General features: G+C 37.9%; 1 protein-coding gene across 2 annotated transcripts in view; it reads right to left on the bottom strand.

The window, feature by feature from the left end:
- OXR1 (oxidation resistance 1) overlaps positions 1 to 24,565 on the bottom strand; it is a 285,034-nt gene that overhangs the window by 148,316 nt on the left and 112,153 nt on the right. The gene's annotated exons all lie outside the window — the stretch shown is intronic.

A 24,565-nucleotide genomic window follows, 5' to 3' on the forward strand; every position in this document is an offset into this window, starting at 1 on the left:
AAGTGATGTTACTTGAATGGAATCTTTTTTTTTGTTTGTTTGTTTGTTTTTTTAGAGGCATGCTTTTATTTTATTTATTTATTTGTTTGTTTGTTTTTGTTTATACATGCACTGGGTACAGTCAGAAATGCGGGAGGGTGAGAGAATTCACCAGAGCCAGAGCGGGGAACAGAGCAGGCAGAAGGACCGAAGTACACTGCTGAGGGGAGCAGTGGGCGGCAGGAGAGGTCTGCGCGCCTTGTGGGACCCTCCTCCGGTGGCCGGGGAGCAGCCGGGGATCGAACCAGCACTGCAGAGGCCGCGGACAGCTTCGCAACCCAGCGCTCAACCGCTGCGCCACTGGGGAGACCCTTGAATGGAATCTTTAAGGAAAAAGAAAAGATAACTACTGAAAGGTGAGAATGGCAAGTTTTATTGGTTGTAAGTAGAGGGAATAGGCGATGAACATTTTGCTATTCATATAGTATACTTTTTAAAAATACATAAGAATAGAAATTACATAAGATTAATATGTCATTTGTTTAGTTTTGATTTTGGTTTTTAAAGTTCAAGATTTTAGGACTTTTTCTTCAAACAGTATATATTTATAATTGTGCCTACACTTATTTTTTCCTGCTTTTGGTTTAGAAAATTTTTCTTTCCTGGGATGCCAGCAAATGCTTATGGAACACTACCTACATTGCTAGGATGCTGAACAGTGCTGAAAGGCCTTTCAGAGAAAGAGATCAAAGGAGTCTTCAATGTTCAGGATACTATGAATTATTTGCAGAGACACATTAAAATGATCTGATCCACAAGCCATGATGGCCATCCTCTGCCTCATGGGAACCATTGTGCAACTAAGTAAACTGAAATCAAGGCACTACTGTTAAGAGAAATGAAATAGTCATACTAGTGAACTTACTGCATTTCAAAAGAATTTTGTATCTGAAGATCTAAGGATAATCACAGTCTCTGACCACTTCCATCCACTGAATGTAACTTTTGCAAGTTCAACAGTCACTGAATTCACCTAGCAAGAGTGATTCTGCTTTAGAAAGAATTATCAAATGCCTCCTTTTAAATCAAACCTACTTTAAAATTATTAGCTACAGCCTAAAAGGAAATAAAAATCACCAAGAATTCCCACTCACTAAGATACTGAGCTTAGATGTGGCCTTCACATTCTAAACTGAGCTGTTATCACAAACGAGGATCAGAATATAAGCACTGGCTGGGCATTTCACTTTCACCTATAATGGTTAAAAAGTGAACCACGTGCTACAGCAAATAACTAATTAAAAGTTTTTATAATTTTGTACTTATACCCAAAGTATTTAAATAGAACAGGACTTTCTGTGGCTCATTTCTTTTGTTAATTGTAATTTCGACTAAATTTTGTTCATTTCGACAAGAAACACTCCTTCATCACAACAATTATCAACCCTAGATAGCTGGTGCTGTTTGGATACTATGTCTAATTGACTATTTCCTAAAATAAACATAATGCTCTAGGAAAAGTGGATTTCCAAAAAATTTACATACTTATTTTAAAATGCAACAGCTCTTGATAGTAAACTATTTGGCTTCTCTTACACCAATTAAATGCCCAAGTAAACACAGGTATAACAGAATGGGAGCACAGAGAAAGGAAAGTTCCATTTTGGGACTAAGGAGAAGGTTTCATAGGAACAATAGTGTTTGAAAGATTCATTTTTAGTTATTTAAGCAAAGCAAGAATTGGGGTGTAGGCCAGAGGTGTGGGGGGTTGGTGAGAGACAGTGTGGGGAGCAGAACAGGTAGGTCTACTGAAATACACTGCTTAGGGGAGCAGCGGGTGAGACAGGAGAGGTCTGCTGTGCCATGTGGGTCAGCTCCCTGGCTGGTGATTGAACACATGCTGCAGTGGTTGGTGATAGCTTGATAGTGCTGAGACTTTAATCCCTGCACCACCAAGGAGGCCCCAGGAGTGGTAGTATTTGAACTGAGTTTGAGAACATTGCTAGGTCACTAATTTGCTGAGGATTAGAACAGAGGACCATTTTGGATAAAGAAACAACTGCATGCTTAGCACTATGACAGCTATTTCCTGCCTTACTTGGTCATGTGCATTTAGGTTGGTCTATTAAACATTCCAGACAAATGGATTTATTTTCACTATGAGTGAAATTCAGATGAATGAAGCTTCTGGAATTCTTGCAAATGATCTATAGGACATGCTAGTGTGTGGACATATCCTATGATTTTTTTTTTTTTTATAAAGGCATTTTTTATTTATTTTTTATTTGTTTGTTTGTTTTGTTTATACAAGCACTGGGTACAGTCAGAAGCACGGGAGGGTGAGAGAATTCACCAGAGCCAGAGCGGGGAGCAGAGCAAGCAGAAGGACCGAAGTACACTGCTGAGGGGAGCAGCGGGCGGCAGGAGAGGTCTGCGCGCCATGTGGGACCCTCCTCTGGTGGCCGGGGAGCAGCCGGGGATCGAACCGGTGCCGCAGAGGCCGCGGGCAGCTTTGCAACCCAGCGCTCAACTGCTGCGCCACTGGGGAGGCCCCATATCCTATGATTTTGGCTCTTACTCTCTGTCTACAATATGCATGGAATGTTTTAAGGGCTGTGACTACAGCATCTTTCTGTCATGGAATCCTCTGCTGTGAAGAGAGTTTGAGATGATCACATGGCCAATAGAACTCAAGACTTGCGTCACAGGTCTCCAAGTCCAACTCCATAGTAGCATTGTGACTTTGGGTGGATATTCAAGCAATTTAAGCCACATTTTTCTTAGATATAATGTAGGAATGATGACAACATCTACCTCATGTAATAACTGTAAGGAATGTTAGACTCTAGGAAAACCTCACCAGCACAATGCTAGGCAAATAGTAAGGACTTAGAAATACCATTTATTTTTATTCAAGATGGCTTTTACTAAATTATGTTTTTCCCAAAGGCAGGAGCTACAGAAGGGAAGATTGACTTGGACACAGGAGGAATGCCTGAATGGAAAATGATATGTGGCCCATATCACTTATACCTTTAGTTTTTCATCTACATGATCACACCTTTTAAAAAAGATACAGTGGCACATTAGTAAGAAAGAACCCTTGGTGTCAGGTGCAGAGATAAATTCCAGAGTTAAAAAAAAAATTAGAACATCCCCAATTCAGCAACATTCCGTGTTTACTCACAAAGTCAACAGATGTTCATTGGATGTTTCTTATGTATCTGGTTCTGAGCATTGTGTTAGGGACAGGCAACAAAACCAAGCAGCAATGACCCTGCCTTCCTGGAGATTATGGTCTAGATAAAGCTGACAGTGACTTTTATAATGTTTGATGGGTTTTATGACAGGAACCCCCAGAGGGGGTGATATAGGAGTTCTCCAGTAAGATTGGGGCATCATCATTTCTTTTGCTTCAAGGGAGGCTATGTCTGTGCAGGCTGTTCTAATTCCCTGCAGGAGATGGATGGCCCATGGATTGACATTACTGCTGCTGGTTTCTTCCATTGATCATAACTTTGAGGCAGGTATAATCTTTGCTAGCAACAGGATTGCTGCTTTATGCTGCTTTAATATATTCATGAATGTGCTGGGGTTATTTTTGTGTTGTGATCAATTCCACTGAGGGGGAAGAAGTCTGTGATTGGATGTTTAGACAAGCAGTTCTTTTTCTGCAGCTGGTTTCAGGCTGACAGAAAATGGCACATTTTATAATACTCACAGACTACATTACCTCTATTCCCCCAAATATTTTGAGAACTCTAAAAATCAAATCCAAATCTCTTCCTCTTAACATGAAATGACAAAACAATAAGCATACTCATCCAACTAATATATTCAGCAGTCTCTTACACATAGTAATTTCCTGATAGCTACTTCATCGAGCCCCCCCAAATACAGTGTATTAATTAAATTAAAACTACTGCTGGGTATCAATTCATTGCTGAGGCAGAGTAAACTACTTTGTAAGTCGCCCTTTTCTGCTGGTTAGAGAAGAAAATATTTATTCAGGTTTCTTACTCATGTTTTCATATACTGTAACATTTTAGGTGCAGTAAAAACACTGAACATTAAATCTACCCTCTTGACAATTTTTAAGAGCACAATATAGTACTGTTACATACAGGTACATGTTTATAGTTGCTGCCTCTGAAGTCTCAGAATTTTCCTATTATCTTTCTTTATGAAATCAAGATATTAGAAAATGTTTAGCTATAATGTAAGAGAGAGGCAAAGGTGAAGTTGAAATGGTCAGTTTCTGATCAGTCTGTCTGTGTCTGCTTGTGTCATCCTGGAACATCATGGCTGGAATGACAGGAGAATTGGATCAGGGATCAGTAAACAGGTTAAGTAGTCATTTAATATGGAGTAAGTGGCACTATTCTCTCAGTTAGATAAAGGTAAATGAGTGATTCAAATTAGATAGTTGCTAAAATAAAAGATATAATGAAGATATAATGAATATAATGAATAAAAAGATTCATTTATATAATGAATATAAAGATATAATGAATAAAAGGTATAATGAAGAAAAAACAAACAACAACAAATATTTGCATAAATATGGAGAAACTGGAATTCTTGGCAGCTGCTGGTGGGAATGCAAAATAGTACAACTATTATGAAGAACAGTATGGTGTTTCATCATAAAATTAAAAAGAATTAAAATCAGCAATTCCACTCCTACTAGGTATACACTTAAGAGAACTAGCAGCAGGAACACAAACATATTTGTACAACTTGGGTGATGCTATTGGCATCCAGTAAATTGAGGCCAGAAACACTGCTGAATACCCTCCAATGCACAGGACAGGCCCTGACAACAAAGAGTTATTTGACCCCCACTGAAATTAGTGTTATATGCATTACATAGCTTTCTTCTATTTTTCTTCTGTTCTCTACAATCTTCCAAAGTCTGTACTCTGAGGCAGCCACAGAGATGTCATTGAGAAGCACTGACATTAGGAAGACTCTTCTAGATGCTTGTGGTACAGAAAGAAATTGCAAATTTTGTAGGTGCAGTTCATTTATCATAGTCATAGAAATGGCACCTCAGATTAGTGAATTCCCCAATCAAAAGGTAACAGATTTACCAAATGCAACTGAAGACACTATCAAGCAGAAAGGAATTTTCCATACCCTCAACCCTTATGAAGAGATTATTGAAGAGAGCAAGCCAGAAATTGGGGAAGGTTTAATTAAAAAAAAAAAAAAGTGGGACTCTTCTTAGATACCAGAATTAAGCTACACATAGTAGCTTCATTAAATTTTTTTCTTGTGACTCTAGACCTCAAGCTAATGTGAAATTTAGTTTCTTGCAGTGATGTTACTTTCTGATTATTGCTAACAGCATGATATATTTGAAACATTTATTTAAACCGAATCTATTTATATGCAGTAATGCTACCACAGCGTTACTGAAGTGAATAGAAATTAAAAAAGAAAAAGCTTAATCCACAGTGGAAATTTACTAAGATAAAATAATTTTGTGAATATATGAACATGTATCATTTCTCAATAAACTTTGTCAGAAATATAGACTGGGAAGGAAAATTAAGTCTTCCCTATGAGTTTTTTAAGTTCTTTTTTTAAAAGATTTATTTATTTATGCATACAAGAACTGAGATACAGGCCAAAGGCATGGAGGGTGAAAGGATTCACTAGTGGGGAACAGAACAGGCAGACTGACTGAAATACACTGCTGAGGGGAGCAGCGGGCAAGCCAAGAGAGGTCTGCTGTGCCATGTGGGCAGTTCCCTGGCCAGGGATTGAACCCGTGGTGCAGCGGCTATGGGTTGCCTCATAGGTTGTGTCTTAACCCCTTGCGCCACCAGGCAAGCCCTGAGTTTTTTAAGTTCTTCAGAAGAATTTCAGGTTTAAGCAGCCTGCTTCCAAAATTTTCTAGAGTTGCTTTATGAAGATTAACAAAACCTATCTCTGGAATTAGAGGGAAGAATTTCTTTCCCCAATCAGATGTACTACCAGTTTAATAAACACTTGTCTTAAGCTACTTACTGTTTATTTTTTTGTTTCTTGTACTTACTTCATTTTAGGATTTCAGACTGTGTTAAAATCACAGTAATTTCCAAGTACAAATTTAGCTACTAAGGTTTCCCTAAAGTGAAAGAATTATCTCTAAAAGTTTGGGAAAATCACCTAATATAATGGAAAATTAATGCTGCTGTTTATAAAAGAAAGGATCACCTTATCTATTGAACGCAAAGATAGAGCAAATAGGTTTCTGCTTTTGTACAGAAAATAGATTTAACCGTTTGTCTAAATGTTACTAACCACAGGATTTCGGGTAAGCTACTTAACCTGTTTGTGTCTTAATTTTGTTCATTTTTTAAACAGAAATTAAAAAAAAAAGACAGAACTCATAGGCTACACTTAAGATAAAAGAGATAAGATAAAAGGGAATGGTACCTGTAAAAGCAAGAGCAATAAACATTGTTCCCAGATAAATGTTGCTACTATCTTATCCCCACTTGATATTATGTGTTTCCTTCCTACCACCTTTGAGATCTCTATTCACTCCTTGGGTTCCCCTTCGGGCTGACCTGTATTCAACTATGCAGTTCTAATCCTTGCTTTGCTTCTCTAAGTCTCACTGAAATCAACTGTTTTCATAGCTCATCACCCCTCAGGGAACTGTTTCAGTGCTTCTAAGGATCAACTATCAATCTGCTAAACTCAGTTTTGCCAAAGTGCTGGTGGCTTTTCCCAAATGGATTAGAGATTCTCTGGGAAAAAGTCCTGTCTCTGTTTTACAATTTGTGGTTGAATTTTCAAAGGAGGGCTCTGGGATAGAACCAAGGTAGAAAATATTTGGGGGTAGATATGGCTTTATGATATCCCTGGGATCAAGTGGTATGTGCAACAGAGCTTTAAATGAATTTTGTTTCTTCACTCACCACCACTGTGCCTACTTATTAGGGACTAGTGTAAAGAACAATGGTGACATAAACTTTATTTCCTGAGAAAGACTATGGAGGGTACAAACAGTGTTTGGACTGAGGCACAGGCTTGAGAATTCATGGTGTATATCTCTTCCTCATACACTGAAAACTGTCTCGGGGACATCACTATACCAATTTAACATGGTAGTTATTCACTTTTATTTCTCTACCACTAACTCTGTGTCTGATATACTTCTAAATGCTATAGAAGCACAAATTATCATACTCATAAATAATTATTAATAAGTATTACTTGTTAAAATTCACTGTATTTAAAAGGCTATCTAAAGTTAAGAAATATACTCCCCACATTAAATCTTTGGAACCATACAATTATATCCATAATATCTTCTTTTAACAGATATAGAGAATGAGTTTCAGAGAAATTAAGCCACCTTTCTAATATAACATAGCAACTGACAGTTTTAAATGAGATTTAAATCAAGCTATATTTGGTAGTGGAGTCAGAACTTTTAACCTTTTCTGTACTGCCTCTTGCTAAGAGACCCTTCTAATTGAAGGCAATAAAGCAGAAGTACCAGTGAAAAAGGAAATTATTTCAGAATTCTGAGTGTAACAGAAGTTGCATATGGTGTTGCTTACCCTAAAAAACAAAAATGGAATGGTACAGATATTACCTTGCTGTTATAAAAAAATAAAGCATGAATTCTTTATTGGATACATACAATTATTGTATAAATAAAGTATGAATATATTATCTTAGAAGAGCAAAATGAATAAACTGGGGCATAACACCTTCTTAGAACACCTTCTTTTTGCAGTAACTGTTTTCATAGAGTCCTTCTTTACATTATGCTAAAAATTAATGGTATTCATAAAACTTCTGCCTATTGGTTTTAGAGCTGCCTCTGGGAGCCAAGTAGATAATGGGTGATCTTTATTTTTTAGGATAGGCAACAGTTACAATGCATCCTTGTGATCCTGACCATTTATACTACATTTCCTTTTGGGCTTGCTATATCCCATGGTTAACAGTTCACTCTTACAACTAAAACCCATGGGGTCTCCGTGGTGGCACAGGCAGTTGAGCACAGCACTGTGAAGCTGTCTGCCGCCTCTGCAGCACGGGTTTGATCCCAGCCAGCCGGGGAGAGTCCCACATGGCACAGCAGACCTCTACTGTCTCACCCACTGCTCCACTCAGCAGTGTATTTCAGTCAGTCTGCCTAATCTGTTCCCCGCTCTGTCTCTGGTGAATCCTGTCACCCTCTTGCACATCTGGCCTGCACCTGGTTCTTGTATAAATAAATCCTTAAAAAAAAAAAAACTAAAACCCATGGATGTTTTTATCCAAATTGCTGAAAAATCAGGTTTTCTGAAATATGTATATATACTGTTGAATTTTTCAAACAAGGGGAAAGATTAACATATACACTTGTTAAAGTTGAATAAATTATATGAGGTTTGAGTCATGCAGATGTCAACTTTTCAATTTGAGTCCATCAAATTTTTCAGGTAAACTTGTCTTATCATATTGTGATCTTACTGAGTACTGTTTCAATTCACACCTTAGCTCTCTGTGTCAAAGACAATGGTGAAATCTGCACGAGACACAGGCCTAAATCCAGGCCTTGGGGCCAATAATGGAATCATCCCCCAGGTGAGCCCTTGTCATGAGTCATTCTCCAAGCCAGGAGTGTCCGCATACTCATTTCATGATTATATTCTCTTTAACTGATCATCAAACTGAAATTTGTTAGATGGTTCTGATGAAAGCAAGATACTTTATGATCTTTCCCTACTCCTAAAGTCTCCAACTTGAAAAATTTTGATGAGTCATTCTTAAAAATATCATACTCAGTCCAACTGCATGACATTTTAAATATATAATTTTTTTAGCAATATGTTTAGTGAACTTAGTTTTGGTCCCTGCCAAAAAATTACTATATACTATATTTAAGAATATGAAACAAGCAAATTACAGAAGTCCCATTTAGTTTTTACTAAAGAACCATATTCTCTCTCTCTCTCTCTCTCTCTCTCTCTCTCTCACAAGTCCCGATTCTGCTTTCATTGAAAAATATATAAAATTTTTTATTGAAAAAATATAAAAAGGGTATGTTCAGTGAGTCAACGGAACAATACATTAATTATAAAATGCTGTTTCAAATGCACACAAGAGAACTAAAATTCCATAACCAAGACTAAATGCATAATGTGCAAATCAATTGCTATTGTTGGTTGGGAATTTTAAATGACTTATACAGATTTATCAATTATAGCAACAATAAGTCACAGTTGTATAGCACTTTACACTTTATATATTCTGAACATACACAGTTATTTCATCTGATAAATAAATTGCCACAAAAGTAACACACATACTTTGGAGAAAGTGAAATTTAATGGAAAGAAGGTAAGTTTTGCAGCCACATATGGATGTAAATCCTTGTTCTACTTTTACAAGCTGGGTGACTTTGATTAAGCCATGGGATACCTCTGAAACACACAGGTAATATGAGGACTTAAAATTCCTACTATAAGATTTTTTATGATGATTAAATGAAATAATATATACATCCAGCACACACATATGTTCATAACAACTGGTTCTTTTCTCCTTCCTCTTCCCCACTGTGGAGGACCTCCCTCCAAAAGCATTTCACAAACTCAACTTTAACATTGCTTTACTATACTCAACATACCTATTTTTATATGAGTCACAACTGTTGAGTTTGTCAGAACTATTTGGAATCATGAAACCAAAACAAAGGACACAGCCACTGAGAAAGGATTCCTTTCTATAAAGGGATTTTACTATAAAGGTTGCTCACTTTAATGCAGCAATACAATTGTACTAAATTAAAAAATTTATGAGACTGCAGAAAAGACAACTCATGATGAATGGCCAGAATTATAATCAGGAAAAATAGGTCCTGGAACTTGTACATTTTGGTAAAGGAGTCTCACCTATTTTTGAAACAACAAAATTTAATGAAAGAATACAACAAATGGCAGAAAAGAAATGGTACAAGTAATTGAGCACAGTTTTTAGAAACAAATGTTATTGTGAGCTGCTCAAAATAATTTCACTTGAATAGATATTAATAAAGTCCACCCGAGTAAAAAATATTAAAATCCAAGAAATAGAGGGTCAAGGGGCTTTTCAGGATATAAAATTCCCTAGATCAAGTAAGAGTTAAATCCCAGGTCAGAGAACACACTTTTGTGGCTAGGAGTATGTATATGTAGAAATAGTTACAAAATTCATGATTTTGAGTCCCCTCTTTCTGCTATTGACAGTCCTGTGTCTGAACCCCCAGCTGAGGGACCCCCACCCTATGTGTCTCTCTATATTCTCCCTATTTCTGCCAATTCAACCAGGAAAAGGAACTTAGCTCTTCCATCAGTTTCCACAGGGGATTTTTTTTTAAAGATTTATTTATTTATACAAGAACCAGGGTACAGGCCAGATGTGCGGGAAGGTGAGAGGATTTACCAGAGTGGGGAGCAGAACAGGCAAAGTGACTGAAAATACTGCTGAGGGGAGCAGTGGGCGAGACAGGAGAGGTCTGCCTCTCCATGTGGGTATCTCCCTGGCTGGCCAGTGATCGAACCTGTCTGCAGAGGCATGGAAAGCCTCACAGCGCTGTGCTCAACCCGCTGCACCACCAGGGAGGCCCTCCACAGAAATCAGATTTTCATGATTTGTATTAACAAACATATAAATAAAACAAAAACAATCCTTTGGACTTTTGGACTATAAAAAATTAGCAAACTTAGAATTCCTACTCTGGCAATTGAGGCCTAGTTTATCTGGGGGAAAAAAAAAAAAACAAAAACAAAACTTGAGTAAGCTCCTTTTCCACTTAGCATCTCTGTTCAATTTCACATTAAAACTTAGGTCAGTTGGACAGTTAAAAAAAAAAAAAGTCCAGGAGTTGTGGATAAGAAGGGGGGGCAGAAGGGCATCCTGAGGCCCCCCATTAACAAAGAAAATTGATACCTGCACTGAGGAGGACTGGACAATTAGAGATGCAGAGATTTATCCACTTGAAGCTATGTATTTACATTTCAAATGAGGCTAAGACCATGAACTGTTTTGGTTAGCTTGCACAGGATTATGAAATCTGAGGAGCCCTTCCAGAGAAGATGCTTACATTAGGACAAAGGTTTCTCTCCCTCTTGCCAGAGGGGAGCAGAGTAGCTGAAGGGCTTCTGTATAAATGTCCAGCTTCATTGTTTCCCTTTGAGGCTTCCTATATCACAAACCTCTGTGGGAAGAGCTGGCTTTTCCCTTCAGTGTGTTACTGAAAGAGATCAGAGGGAAGGGGAAATAAGGGCTGTTGTCACTGTTGGTAATCTAAGTCTGATTATGTCCACGTTATTTCTACTGCTGTGCATTAAACCACACTATAATGTCACAGCTAGTACCATTGACCAAAGTCAGAAACTGTTACTGCCTCAAATGTTCCAATCTTTTTTTTTTCTTCTCTCATTTCTTTTTTTTAAGATTTATTTTATTTATATAAGAGCTGGGGTACAGGCCAGAATCACAGGAGGGTGAGAGGATTCACCAAAGACAGTGCAGGGAGCAGAACAAGCAGACAGTCCAAAAGCACTGCTGAGGGGAGCAGCTGGTGAGGCAGGAGAGGTCTGCCTTGCCATGTGGGTTTCTCCCTGGCTGGCCACTAATGGAACCAATATCCACATTTTTATTCTTACTGTGAAAGTTTCTTATAGGCTTTAAGTTTTTGAAAAAAACTTAATGAAAAAGGAACACAAATCTTTATAAATTTTGGTCCAGGATGATATTTGGATTGGGTCCAAATGACAAAATTATTTTCTGTTTTCTGTATTGTCCAGTAAAGGAAGTCCGTGGGCTCTTAACACTAGTCTTGCTATTCATGGACCAGCTGCTTCAGCTTCACCTGGAATCTTGATAAAAAAGCAAATAGGGTGCCCCAAACCAGATCTGCTGAGTCAGCCTCGGATTCTCCAATGCACATTCACATTTAGGAAGGGATTCTTTAAAATTGTTTTAAGGCTTTAAGAGCTTTCCTATGGCCTCTCTGGTGGCTCAAGGGGTTAAGTCTCGGCACTATGAAGCTATCTGCAGCCACTGCAGCCCAAGTTCAATCCCCAGCCAGGGAGGTGACCCACATGGTGTGGCAGACCTCTCCTGTCTTGCCCGCTGCTCCCCTCAGCAGTGTATTTCAGTCAATCTGCCTGTTCTGCTGCCCACTCTGTCTCTGGTGAATCCTCTTACCCCCTGCACCTCTGGCCTGTACCCCAGTTCTTGTATGTATAAATAAATAAATCTTAAAAGAAAAGAAAATAAAAGCTTTGTTACTGAATTCTGTTGATGAAAAGTAAAGCCAAGTCTTTCCCTGCTCAGGTGGCAGAGTCACTTGCTGTCTGCTGCTCATCCCTAAGTTTTCTACAAGTCCCAAAATAATATAAGAGAAAGTTCTCAGACCATGTGATGTGGTATGACTCTGCAATAAATAGGGTGTTTAAACAGAATGAATCATAAGTGTGATTTACACTAAGAGGACCAACTCAGGAATACTGATTCAATACTGGAAGAAAGATTTTCAGATGCACTGACTTTCCTCTACACCAGATAACAAAACACTGGGCTTTAAAATCAAAAGGTTTCTGCTCTGATATCTAGACCTCAATCCCAGGCCATGTTTCTTGAGAGATTGTATTACTCTCCTGTGCACCTGTCATAGGCAATGAGCAAAGCAGGGGAACCAAGGAGAAAATGCAGCTGGCCCTCTCTTTTGAGAAAGAATATCCACCCCACCCTGTGCCATCCCACCTTCAACATAGCTTTTTCCAACTCCTTTATTCTCTTTATTTAGGATGCCAGGACCCCATCATGATACCTTGTTTTAGACTTTTGGTCATACAGAAGGAACAATTCCATTTCTTCCCTAAACAACCGGAGGCTAGCAGTTGACATCCAGCAGAAGGACACAAGAGAGACTCTCTCCTCTGCCACTGATCATCTTTCCTGATCCTCTCCTTAAATTTTAGATTTATTCTCCTCCTGAGAGGAGACTTTTGGGTTTTACTTCCTCTTCCCTCTTCTTTCTTCTTTTTCCTCTTCCTTTTCCTTTTCTCCCTCCCTCCTTCTCTCTTTCTCTCTCTCCTTTTTTTTGTTCCAGCCCCATCTAGGATGCCACTCACTTGTCATGTTGTCCTGTCCTGTTGGGCTCCTCTCGCCTATGACAGCTCATGGTGCCCTTTTTTTTTTTAATTTATTTTATTTTATGTATTTTTTACATCATTTTTCATTTTTGCACAATATATGCATTTTCATCTTGGTTATATTCCCCATACAATTCCCACCCCCCTTATTTTGGCCCTAATCCCTCCTTCCTCCCCCTCCCCCATAAAATGTCTCTGGTTTATAGTTGCTTGTTGATTTTGATATTTACTTTATTATAATTAGTCATTTCCCTGATCCCTTATGTAAGTCTTCTAAATTCCTGCTATAGACACATTAATTCAAAAGGGCACCTGCACCCCTATGTTTATAGCAGCACTATTTACAATAGCTAAGCTATGGAAACAACCCAAATGACATATAAACACAATGGAATATTACTCAGCAATAAAAAAAGATAAACTCATGCAATTTGCAGCAACATGGATGGAGCTGGAAGGGATCATGCTCAGCAAAATAAGCCAGAAAGAAAAGAAAAATACAGGATGGTCTCACTCATAGCAGGAATTTAGAAGTCATGGTGTCCTATTAACCCCAGTTACCATCCTAGACCTCTTGGCTGCCCCAACTCTTTCTGGGTCAGAGCTCGAAGGACCTCTCTGGCTTTAAGATTCATTTACCACTATCCATCTATCTTTTATCTGGCCCAAAGAGATTGTAATTTCATTTACAAAAGAAGATCTATCTTCTTCACTGAAAAATGTGACCTTTTATTACATCTATTTAAAACTTGGGTTCATAGCACCACCCAGAAAATCTTAACTGGACTAGAAAATCTTCCTCTTCCTCTTCCGATTGGTCACCAAATCCCTAGATTTTTTAAGATTTATGTATTTATGCACACAAGAGCTGGGGCACAGGCCAGAGATTCGGGGGGGAGGGGGAGGTGAGAGGATTCACAGAGACAGAGTGGGGAACAGAATAGGCAGATTGACCGAAGCACACTGCTGAGGGGAGCAGTGGGCAAGTCAGGAGAGGTCTGCTGCACCATGTGGGATGCTCCCTGGCTGGCCGGGGATTGAACTCATGCTGCAGAGGCTGTGGATTGCTTCATAGTGGTGCTCAAACCCTTGCACCACCAGGGAGGCTCCCACAAAGTCCCTAGATTTAAGTCCATTATCTCTCTGTAATTCTCTCTCATACTGTTTCTGCTCTAGCTTAGGCTCTTATCACACTTCATTCATATTATTTTGAGATTTTGATTTTTATTTAACATTTACTGTGCTTATTCTGTGCTATATATATGTATACATGATCTCATATTTATAAGCCTAAGTGGTACAGGATAATAATAATAATAATAATAATATTCACACTTCCCAAATGAAAGTCAGAAGTCCAGAGAGGGTAAGTGACTTGTTCAAGTTCACAGAGGTACTCAAAACGGCCCAATTAGGATCCAAATCCTAAATAATTCCAGAACCAAAGCTCTTAAACAATACAACACACTATCTTTTGAGTCCTTGCAGTATGTGCATAAATATACTTCACTTTATAAGCATTAATATATATTCATGTCATTCTTCATATGATCCTTAAAACCTTTCTCTATAAAGCAAATTTTTCAGGCACTCCCTTAGGCAGAGCCCTTCAAATGTTCCCATGCTGTCAAGATTAAGTCCAAATTCCATTGTAAAGCACATAAGACACCCACTATTTGGCCTCTCATTTTTTTGAAGTCTCATCTCTAACTATTGGCAGTTGTCGATGACAGACAGTCAAGCATTCTTAAAATTTTCCTTTGAACTGAAGTTTAGATAGGCTCATGTGGGGATGGAAATGAAAAGCATTATGACAGTCTGGAAAGGGGAAATTACTACTTATATTCCTCTTTTTTTTTTCTGTTAAGTGCATATCTTTGATTATGCCCCCATCCCATTCCACTCATTCTACATTTATTCACAAGAGTATTTCTCATATCACAAAAGATCTGTAATTTGGATGAATTATTTAAAGCCCAAAGTTGAACTTCATAGCCCCATATTTGTACAGAAACCCTGTTTAATTGCTTGGCATAAATATTATTCTGCTGCTTTTGCTTTATCTTGACTGATTTGGATTAATATTGGAAGAACTTAAAGACACTGAAACTAACTAATTGGGAAGGAAAAAATAATTTGTTCTGAATTGGTTTTTGAGATACAAAACAGTGTCAAAAAGTTCAACTCTCTGCACCTATGATATTTTATCTCTAATACACTATTGATACCTTTTGCCCCTTCCAACCAAGGTAACTATGGAAAGAAATCAATGTCTCCCTAACAGTGTATTAAAATTTAAGCCACAAAACAAAATTCAATGATCCTTAAGTACAAATCCTAATAAAAGGAAAATGCAGAAGGGACACATATGGTGTAGTTTCACCGACTTCCCTAATGACAGGACAGCCTCCATAAACTCAAGGTATAATGTTGCTAATATTCATAATAGGGATCTTCCAAATCCAAAATAGATCAGTTATTTCCATAAGGTTTCAACTTATGAAAGATTTATCAAGTGAATGACCAAACTTAATGGGGGAAATGGTATGTTAAGGTTTTGTGATTGTGATCACACAGACAATATGGGTTTTCTCCCTAAGAACCACCAATCTAAATTGCTAATGGCATATTTCTATAATTTGAAGGACTTTAATTTTATTATTTCAAATATACATGGTAACAAGAAGTAGATTAACTGACAGATAACATTACTTTAAAACCAGCACACTAATTTCTCTTGCTAGGTATTTTTACCAACTTAATAGCTATTTATTAAGACAATTTGCTGAAAGTAATATTTTCTGTATCCAGAAATCATGTTTCCATTAAAAAACCCCATAGCTTTTTATTCACAGATTTTACTGAGACAACCTTCCTATTTCAGATTGTCCAGATGATGGCAAAGTTTGGATCAGTGAAGCTTTAAAATAGTTCTCTAAAAGCTTGCTTGCTTGTAGAGGTGCACATTATTTATAGCAAACCTATTACAAATGGTCACTGAAACATTTATAATCTCCAGTTAGGTTATTCAAAGTAATTAACAATTGTCAAAGTAGTTTCAAAACCTCTGGAAGAAATAATAGAACCCTCCCCTCTTCTGTGTATAGCTATTTTAACTATTTTTACATTCTTCTAAGTAATATTATTTTTGCCAAAGCTAAAAACATGGTCAACATTTCGTTGCAGAGCACAAATCATGCAACTTTTTACATGGGAAAAAACATCTATAGCTATGAAATGAAAAAAAAATGTAAAACCATCAGAAGACACCAATAGTTTTATAGCTGAATGCATATGAGATTCTAGAAGCTTTTTAAATTCATATTCTTCAAATATGGAAATACTGGGGGAATCTAGACATTTCACTGTTCAAATTGCCATTAATTCTGATATTAAATGATCAAACTAAAGGATGTCTTTTTAAAAAAAAAGTAATGTCATTTTCTTCCCCTAGCCATGGCTCAGTGGGAGGAAATATTTTCACAATATTCCTAAGAGTGTGGTAGGTAGAAAGGGCAAGTTTTCATGACTGACTGTGCTGAGGAACTTATTTTACTAGGGATTCAGTAAATTTCAAACAGAACCATGATGTTTTCTCAACCACAAAATAATGTCCAATCTAATTATTCCACAATTATAACCAGTCTGGATTTAATTAAGCTGTTTAGAAATCATTAAATAAATGGACAGATATAATTTGTTTTGAATAAGTTATATGACGATTGCACTACAACCCAAATGCCAAAGGAGCACAAATTGCTCAGGGAGACCTCAGGGTTATTGACATTCCTAAACCATTTATCATAGCCATGATTGAGCTGTTTCTCAATCCTGTGTTAGTTATATCTGACAGAGAACAAGCACAGAGTTAGGGCAAAAAAGAATAGGGCAAATGTACAAAATATAGTGCTAACTGAATAAAATTAGAGTAGGTAAGTTTAGCTAGCACATTATAAGCACTTCCAGTCTACAGGGAAATCAAAGCAACATTTTTTCTGCCTTCTGAGTATGCTTACTGCTGTGTAGTAGAGTTTAGCTAATATTCTATCAATGTTTAGTAAAAATATCTAACTACTCTCCAAAGAAATAGTAAAGTTTTTTATTTGACGGTTGAAAAATGGTTTTCCATCTATGGTTTTTCCTATACTTTGTTTTAAAGTGGGTTTTGCATGGAATAAGTATTTTAAATAATATGAAACAAAAATTATTTCAAATACCCATCCAACACCCAAAAACAGAGAGTCACAAACTCTCCTATATTAAATGCTAAGATCGGTTCATGTACAAATGCAAAAAAAAAAAAAAGAAGCTTAATTCTCAATACTTTGAAATTCACTCTGTTAATAAAAAGTGCATATTTTTATACCATGCACATTAAAAAAAAATGGGCACTCTACATGTGTGCTAGGCTTTAATTTGTGAAAAGTGCAGGTACATTCAGGGAATTTTATGTGTAATGGGAAACCTCAGCAGTGGAATAATTTTCCTTGAACATTCTGTGACCCAGAAAATATACGAAGTTATGAAACTGTCAAAACAAACTTCAAAACAAAGTCATTTTTCTCAAGAATATAATTTCATTTGAATTCTCAGAGCAGTTTTCCATTTTACTTCTGTGCTTATAGCCAGTGACTTGCAAGCCAGGATGGTTCTGTTTGATTAAATCACAGAGACTTCCTGCTTTTACATGAAGAATCTTCTAGCTTGGAGAGAAGGTTCCAGTTCAGTGGTGACCTAGTTTCATGCTGCAGAATGTGTTGCCTCCAGCAAGATCAGAGATTTTTTTTTTTCCCTGTTACAGTATTTTCACTTTAGAGATGATCTTTTTTATTCTTATAATTAAAAAGAAGTCTGACTTCAAAATGAGAGACATGCAAGTTAGGTGATTTTTTTAAATGCCTGGTAAACTGCAATTAAAAAGCAGATAAATGTATGTCTTGCTTTTCTGTTTTTAGAGTTTCCAAGCTAGTTATTACTGTTTTAATTTTGCCAACTACTCAGAAGAATTTCCAGGGAACTCCTAATTCTATAGGCTCTCTTTTCAATATGTAATTGGGTTGGGGTTAGTAAGCTACAAATTTGAATTCAACTGGGCATCATGGAGTTTGGAAAGTTAAAGGTATTCTATCTGGCAGGTAGGGCCACAAATCATTGGATTTAAAATTTTCTTTTTCCTAGACCAGTAATTTTTTTTTAAGATTTAGTTATTTATGCATACAAGAGTTGGGGTGCAGGCCAGAGATGCAGGTTGTGAGAGGATTCACCAGACACTGAGTAGGGAGCAAAACAGATGGATCTACTGATATACACTGCTGAGGGGAACAGTAGGTGAGACAGGAGAGGTCTGCTGAGCCATGTGGATCACCTCCCTGGCCAGGACTGAACTCATGCTGCAGTGGCTGTGGATAGCTTCATAGTGCTGAGACTTAACCCGTTGCACCACCAAGGAGGCCCCCAGACCAGTAAAATTTTTAAAGAATATTTTTGGGACATTTCCTAACTTAATTTTTGACAAAGAAGGAGGTTTAAAATGAACACATCTTATTTTAAAAAGTCTACCAATCCAATCTACATATACTCTGTGTCATCATTTAACAAAAGACAGTTCATTTTAACACAAGACAGGACGCAGTGAAAGAAAAGAACAGAAGGGAGAAGGAAGGAAAGGAAAAGGAAGGAGGAAGGAATTAGGAGGAAGAAAGAAAAGAAAGAAAGGACAGTTACTTTAACTCAATGTAATTTCATAAAAAAACTTGTATCTTCTCAATGCACCTGTTTCACCATCCATGGTATGGACAAATCACTCACTGAGATCCCTGTCAGTTTTCTCATTTCATTATTGCTTTTGTTTTAGAGAGAAACCTGACCTGGATACATGTAGAGGAAGAAATCTTTACCATGAGTCATCAGTCTACGTAGAGTCTTTCTTTAAATTCACAGACACTTACACAGTGATCGTGAAGAAGTCACCAGATGTTCAGAGACTTCCTCCCACAGCATGCCTCCTGGTGGCATAAACTAAGCCCCATTTGTCCTTTAGGAAAGTTACAAGCATTCATTGATTTCAATGAGTATTTGCATCAAACACTGACAGTGTGTATGTTAAAATGCTTTGAAATCCACTCCTATTGATCACATCTGGAGAAGGTTTGGCCTGGAAAGGGGGAGATTTGGGTGAAATTCGTACACTATTCTAGGCAGAAGGAAAAACTTCCATAAACCCCATGACACATCATCAAGGACACCTTTTGTAGACCACAAGCATTTGGCCCGGCTGGCATGTGGGACTGGGGTCTGAGATAAAGCTGGAGAGTAGGTGGGGGCAGAGCAAAAGGATCTGAAGAGTAACAAATCTGGTGGGGAATGAGGAGCCACTGAAGAGTTTTTTTCCCCAATGATTTGCATTTTTATTTGATTAATTGTATATATTGGCTGCAATGGCATTCAGATACCCCAAACAGGAGTAGGAAAGAGGGGGAACATACTTGCCTTAGTTTTTTTTTTAATTTTAAGCCGATTAGAGGTAATTGGATCAAGACAGGAGACTTCCCTCATAGAAGCACAAAGAAGGCAGGGACCATAACACATTCTCCATGCTGTATCTTAAACATAGGATGACAACACTCTCACTCACAATCACTGAGAACTTCCAGGTTCTAGGCATCTAGAAACACTTTACACAGATTATGTCCCTGATGGTCTTCAGTGAGCACCGGTGATTTCTTTGTTCCAGCGAAGACATGGGCCTTGAAATTGTAAGCATCTTCTTTACAGTCACAACATCGGGGGGGTGGTGGTGAATGGGATACTTCAACTACTTATGTGAGCAAAAGGAGGAGCTCGACAAGCACCCCCAGTGACTGCACCTCACTTTCACACAATTGATCACCATCACTTTGTGTTCTGAGAGCTGGTAGGATCACAATCCCCCCTAGACAGATTGGCCCCTAAACCCTCTAAAGAGGTATCAGCAATACTTTAAAAAAAAGTTTCCTTGTAACATATACTAAAATGTGTTACAGTCTCCTTGATAATCATTCCTCTATGCTACAGCTTCATCTATGTGATTTATTCTTTACTTAGTAGAAATGAAGAACATCTGGGCACCTCCCAATGCTGGGGTATGTGAAGACCATTCAATGTCCCCTTAGTAATTTTCTTGTTGTTGCAAATATCTTGCCATTAGTCGTTTCATAAAATTATTCTATGCCAAGGAAATCAAAAGTAAGTCTTAGGAAAATCTATTATTGGTACATCTGATAGCCTATAATGGAAACCAGCCTAATCGATGTCTCAGAATTGTGTAATCGATCCTAGAACTGTTATCGTCCATCTGCTAGGATGTTTATAAAAACTGCATAAGATTTAAATACATTTTATAGAGTAACTTTTCTATCACTTTTCTCCTTCACCTGCTTTATTGCTCTCAAAAAAGTTACCATTTCCTCACAATGTGTTAAATATTCAATTGTTTATATATTGTCTTCACTGTGAGGATAAAAGCACCCAAGGGCACAGATTAGTCTTGAGTACTTTTGTATCAGTAACACTCTGAACAAGGTCAGGTGTGTAGCAGGTATTCAAATAGTAATTATTGAATTAATAAATGAATGCATTCACAAGTGAGTAACATTCTCAAAGGTGGAAAGGTCTGAGTTATACATATTCCCCCAAATAAACACAGAATTCACTCATCTGAATGGAACCAGAGCTGACTGTGCAGGAACATTGACTGATTCATTACAGATGGTGTTTTATAAAGAAAAGGTGCTACAGTGAAATTAACAAGGATGGGGAAAAAGAGAGACACTGAACCAGAGGGCAAATGGGAGATTAAATGATGAGCAACCAGTGCACTTGACAAGGTTAAGACTTGAGAGGGAGAGATCTCAATTGAAGAAAGTTCCAGAAGTATTTTTAGACATCTGTTTGCCAAGGAGGCCTCTTATTAGACAGGTAGGGAAGCCCTTCTGAGTCAGGATCCTGGGAAGGCTAAGTTCCACTGTCTTCTGACCACACCCCCACCCCCAGGAACTGGCAGAGAGCACTGGAACATCATTTGACACTTGTAAAGGCTGAATTTCCTTATTTACTCTTCTCCAAAGCAGGTATACCAAGCTTTCCCTAATGCCCTCCCAGAGCTCCTCCTACACTGAATTCCTAGCTGATGTCCTCTTCTTCTTCTTCAGTGAGAAGGCGAGGTCCATCATCACAACCTCCACCAATAGCCCTTTGGCCTTCCTCTTTCCCACCCCCATTGTTTATTTAGCACCTACTATGTGCCTCATACTGGGCTAAGTGCTGTGGTTAATAAATTAAGGGTATCACTCCCTTTGCCGAGGAATTGAGACCTGGTGTGAAGACAAACATGCCCCATGAGAAGATATATGGGGGGTAGGTAGGTGCCAGATACCAAGGGGGCTTATAAGCAAGGAAGGAGGGTGGAAAAGGGTGACTGGATCCATGGAGCCTATAAACAGTCTGAGGTGATTTCTCCATCTTCTGAATTCCACAGCATTGAGTGAGCTCCCTGCCCCCTGCCTTTCCACACTTCCCCCTCCAGCACCCCAATGGCATGTAGGCCATCTGTCTTACATTCTACTCACCAGTACACCCATTTTAACCAGGCTGTCCCCTCCCCAACCCATATGATGACTGCCTTGAAAGCAGGCTTTCTTTTAGACTTTTCTTTCAACTCTGAACAGCCTCTCCTAGGTGGCCTTCACTCAGCAGGGACTGATTAGGGACTCAGGGACTCATCAGCATTTGGTGCTTCACTGAATGACTCTGATTATGGGACATTCACTTTCTAATTGTCTAGGGAAAAATCCTCAGAATGGAATGAGATCAGCACCTTTTAGTAATAGTTACAGAAGTTGGATATATACATATGAACTCCAATTCATAATTTTGAATCAAGGAGCAAATATAACATAGGTTTGTTTATAGGTCCACTTAAGGAACACTATTTGCATGCCTAATTTACAATTATTTCAGAAGTCCTAACATGTCTTTCTCTGAGTTAAAGGGAGAAAATCAACAGTGTGACAAATATCTGAATCTACTAAATCTACTGTTTGGTGTCACCATTTAAGTAGGGACTATGATTTTCTATTTTTTATAAGCTTCATTTATTTATGTATACAAGAGCTGGGGTGCAGTCCAGAGATGTAAGGGGAAAAGGGAATTCACCAGAGACAGAGTGGGGAGCAGAACAGGCAGACTGACTGAAATACACTGCTGAGGGGAGCAGTGGGCTCAACAGGAGAGGTCTGCTGTGCCATGTGTGTCAACCTCCCTGGTCGGGGATGGAACTTGTGCTGCAGTGGCTGAGGATAGCTTCATAGTGCTGTGTCTCAACCCTCTGCATCACCAGGGAGCCCCCAAAGTGGGGACTATGATTTTGAAGGATATAGGTTTCATGTATATAACATTGTAAACCTACAGTAGTTTTATCTGGCACAAACAAAAAAAACTGAAGTAGTGAAAATTTCATCTGTTTACCCATTAGAATTGACCTACTAATTTTATGTTGCCTTTTTCTAGTTTTAATTGAAAGTTTTATTTTCAAAATAATGATAGAAATTTTAAGTATTGGTAGGACTTCAAATACCTAGCCCAGTGATTTTCCAAACTGCAAGTCAGGATTCATTAATGCACACCACAATCCATTTCCTGAGTCAAGGTTGCATATCTTCCATCAAATTATATTGATTTGCTATTCATTTACACAGTATCTAAATTTGGAAGTATAACTTCACACCTCAAACTATGTACATGTTTTGCTTGCCTCTGCTAAAGCTCTGTTTCAAAAGCAAAAATAGGATCAAATGAAAATGATCGACACTGAGAGTAAGGGAAACATTTTTATAAAAATTTTGTTTGAGGTGAGTATATAAAATAAGATTCCTCATCCCTCTAGTGTATGCATGCACAGAATCCCAGAGACTGTGAATATGGTAGATTTTATTCACATGATTAGGGTATACTGACTGTTGAACACTGGAGTGGATCTGTCCTAATTACAAGAGTCTTTTAAAAGACGAGAAGTTTCCTGGCCAAATCTAGGAAAGGAAGTCAGAGAATCAAACTAGAAAGTCTTAACACCCAGTTAGTGACTTGACTATGGAGGGACCACTTAGTGAAGAAAGAGAAGGGGTACTAAAACTGATAGCCAGCAGGGATAGGGACCTCAGTCCTACAACTGCAAGGAACTAACTTCCACCAACAAGAGTGAGCTTGGAAATCTAGTCTTCCCTACATGATTCTGCAGACAAGAACTCAGCCTTCTGAGTTAGACCCTGAGTCTAGCCTGTTGATTCCCTGAGCAGTGAACCTAGTCAGCATATGTGGATTCTGATATATACAACAGTGTGCTGATAAATGGATATTTTTCATCAGCCCAGTTTGTGACAATTTGTTTCACAGTCACATAAGAACTTATACAGTATTTCATATGGCCAATTATGATATGGAAGTGAAAATAATATTCAGAAAGTCACTGCTTTGGTTTAAATCTTTCACTATTCAGATGAGAAAATTAAGGTGAAGTAATGGCAAATAACCATGTAAGAACATATAGTGAGTTATAGAGCAGGGTAAAAAAAGCTCTTATCTTACCACTATCTTGGTTTAGTGATTACTTTTTAAAAATGTATCTGAAGATTTACATATTTCACATAAAGAACAGCTTTCCCTTTACTTATTCCAATCCAACGAAATTTTATTGTACTTCTTGTAGGAGAGGCTATTTTTTTTATTAAAAGTATGAGTTTATGTATGCTTTTTATTTTTGGCTACTATATTAGATTTACTATGTTGACTTTAAGAGGAATAATTAAGAACCTGAATATATTATCAGTACAAGGAAGTTATAATTTCTTTTTCCTGGAGTTCTCTTAATAGGAAGTAAATCCTATACGTAAGATTAACTCTATGCCCATTTAAAAAAAAAGTATTTGTATTGAGGGGGCCTCCCTGGTGGTGTAAGGGGTTAAGACACAGCATTATGAAGCTATCTGCAGCCACTGCAGCATGAATTCAATCCCCAGCCAGGGAGGTGACCCACATGGCGCAGCAGACCTTTCCTGTCTTGCCTGCAGCTCCCCTCAGCAGTGTATTTCAGTCAATCTGCCTGTTCTGTTTCCTACTCTGTCTCTGGTGAATACTCTCATCACCCACACCTCTGGCCTGTACCCCAGTTCTTGTAGGCATAAATAAAATAAATCTATAAAAAAAGTATTAGTATTGAGTTAACCTTAATTAACAGCATTGTATATGTTTTAGGTGTATAGGATCACATCTCTACAAATGTATGTTATTACACTGTGCATTGAAAGGTATTTAAGAAATTCTAAAACTTTCCATTTTTATCATTTGAAAATTATTTAATTCACTGTTTGAATTTAAATACACTATTTCAATAGAGTACTGCACTTCACTACTAA

Source organism: Talpa occidentalis, unplaced genomic scaffold, assembly GCF_014898055.3.
Source record: "Talpa occidentalis isolate TD23 unplaced genomic scaffold, MPIMG_talOcc4v2.1, whole genome shotgun sequence".
Taxonomy (NCBI): Eukaryota; Metazoa; Chordata; class Mammalia; order Eulipotyphla; family Talpidae; genus Talpa; species Talpa occidentalis.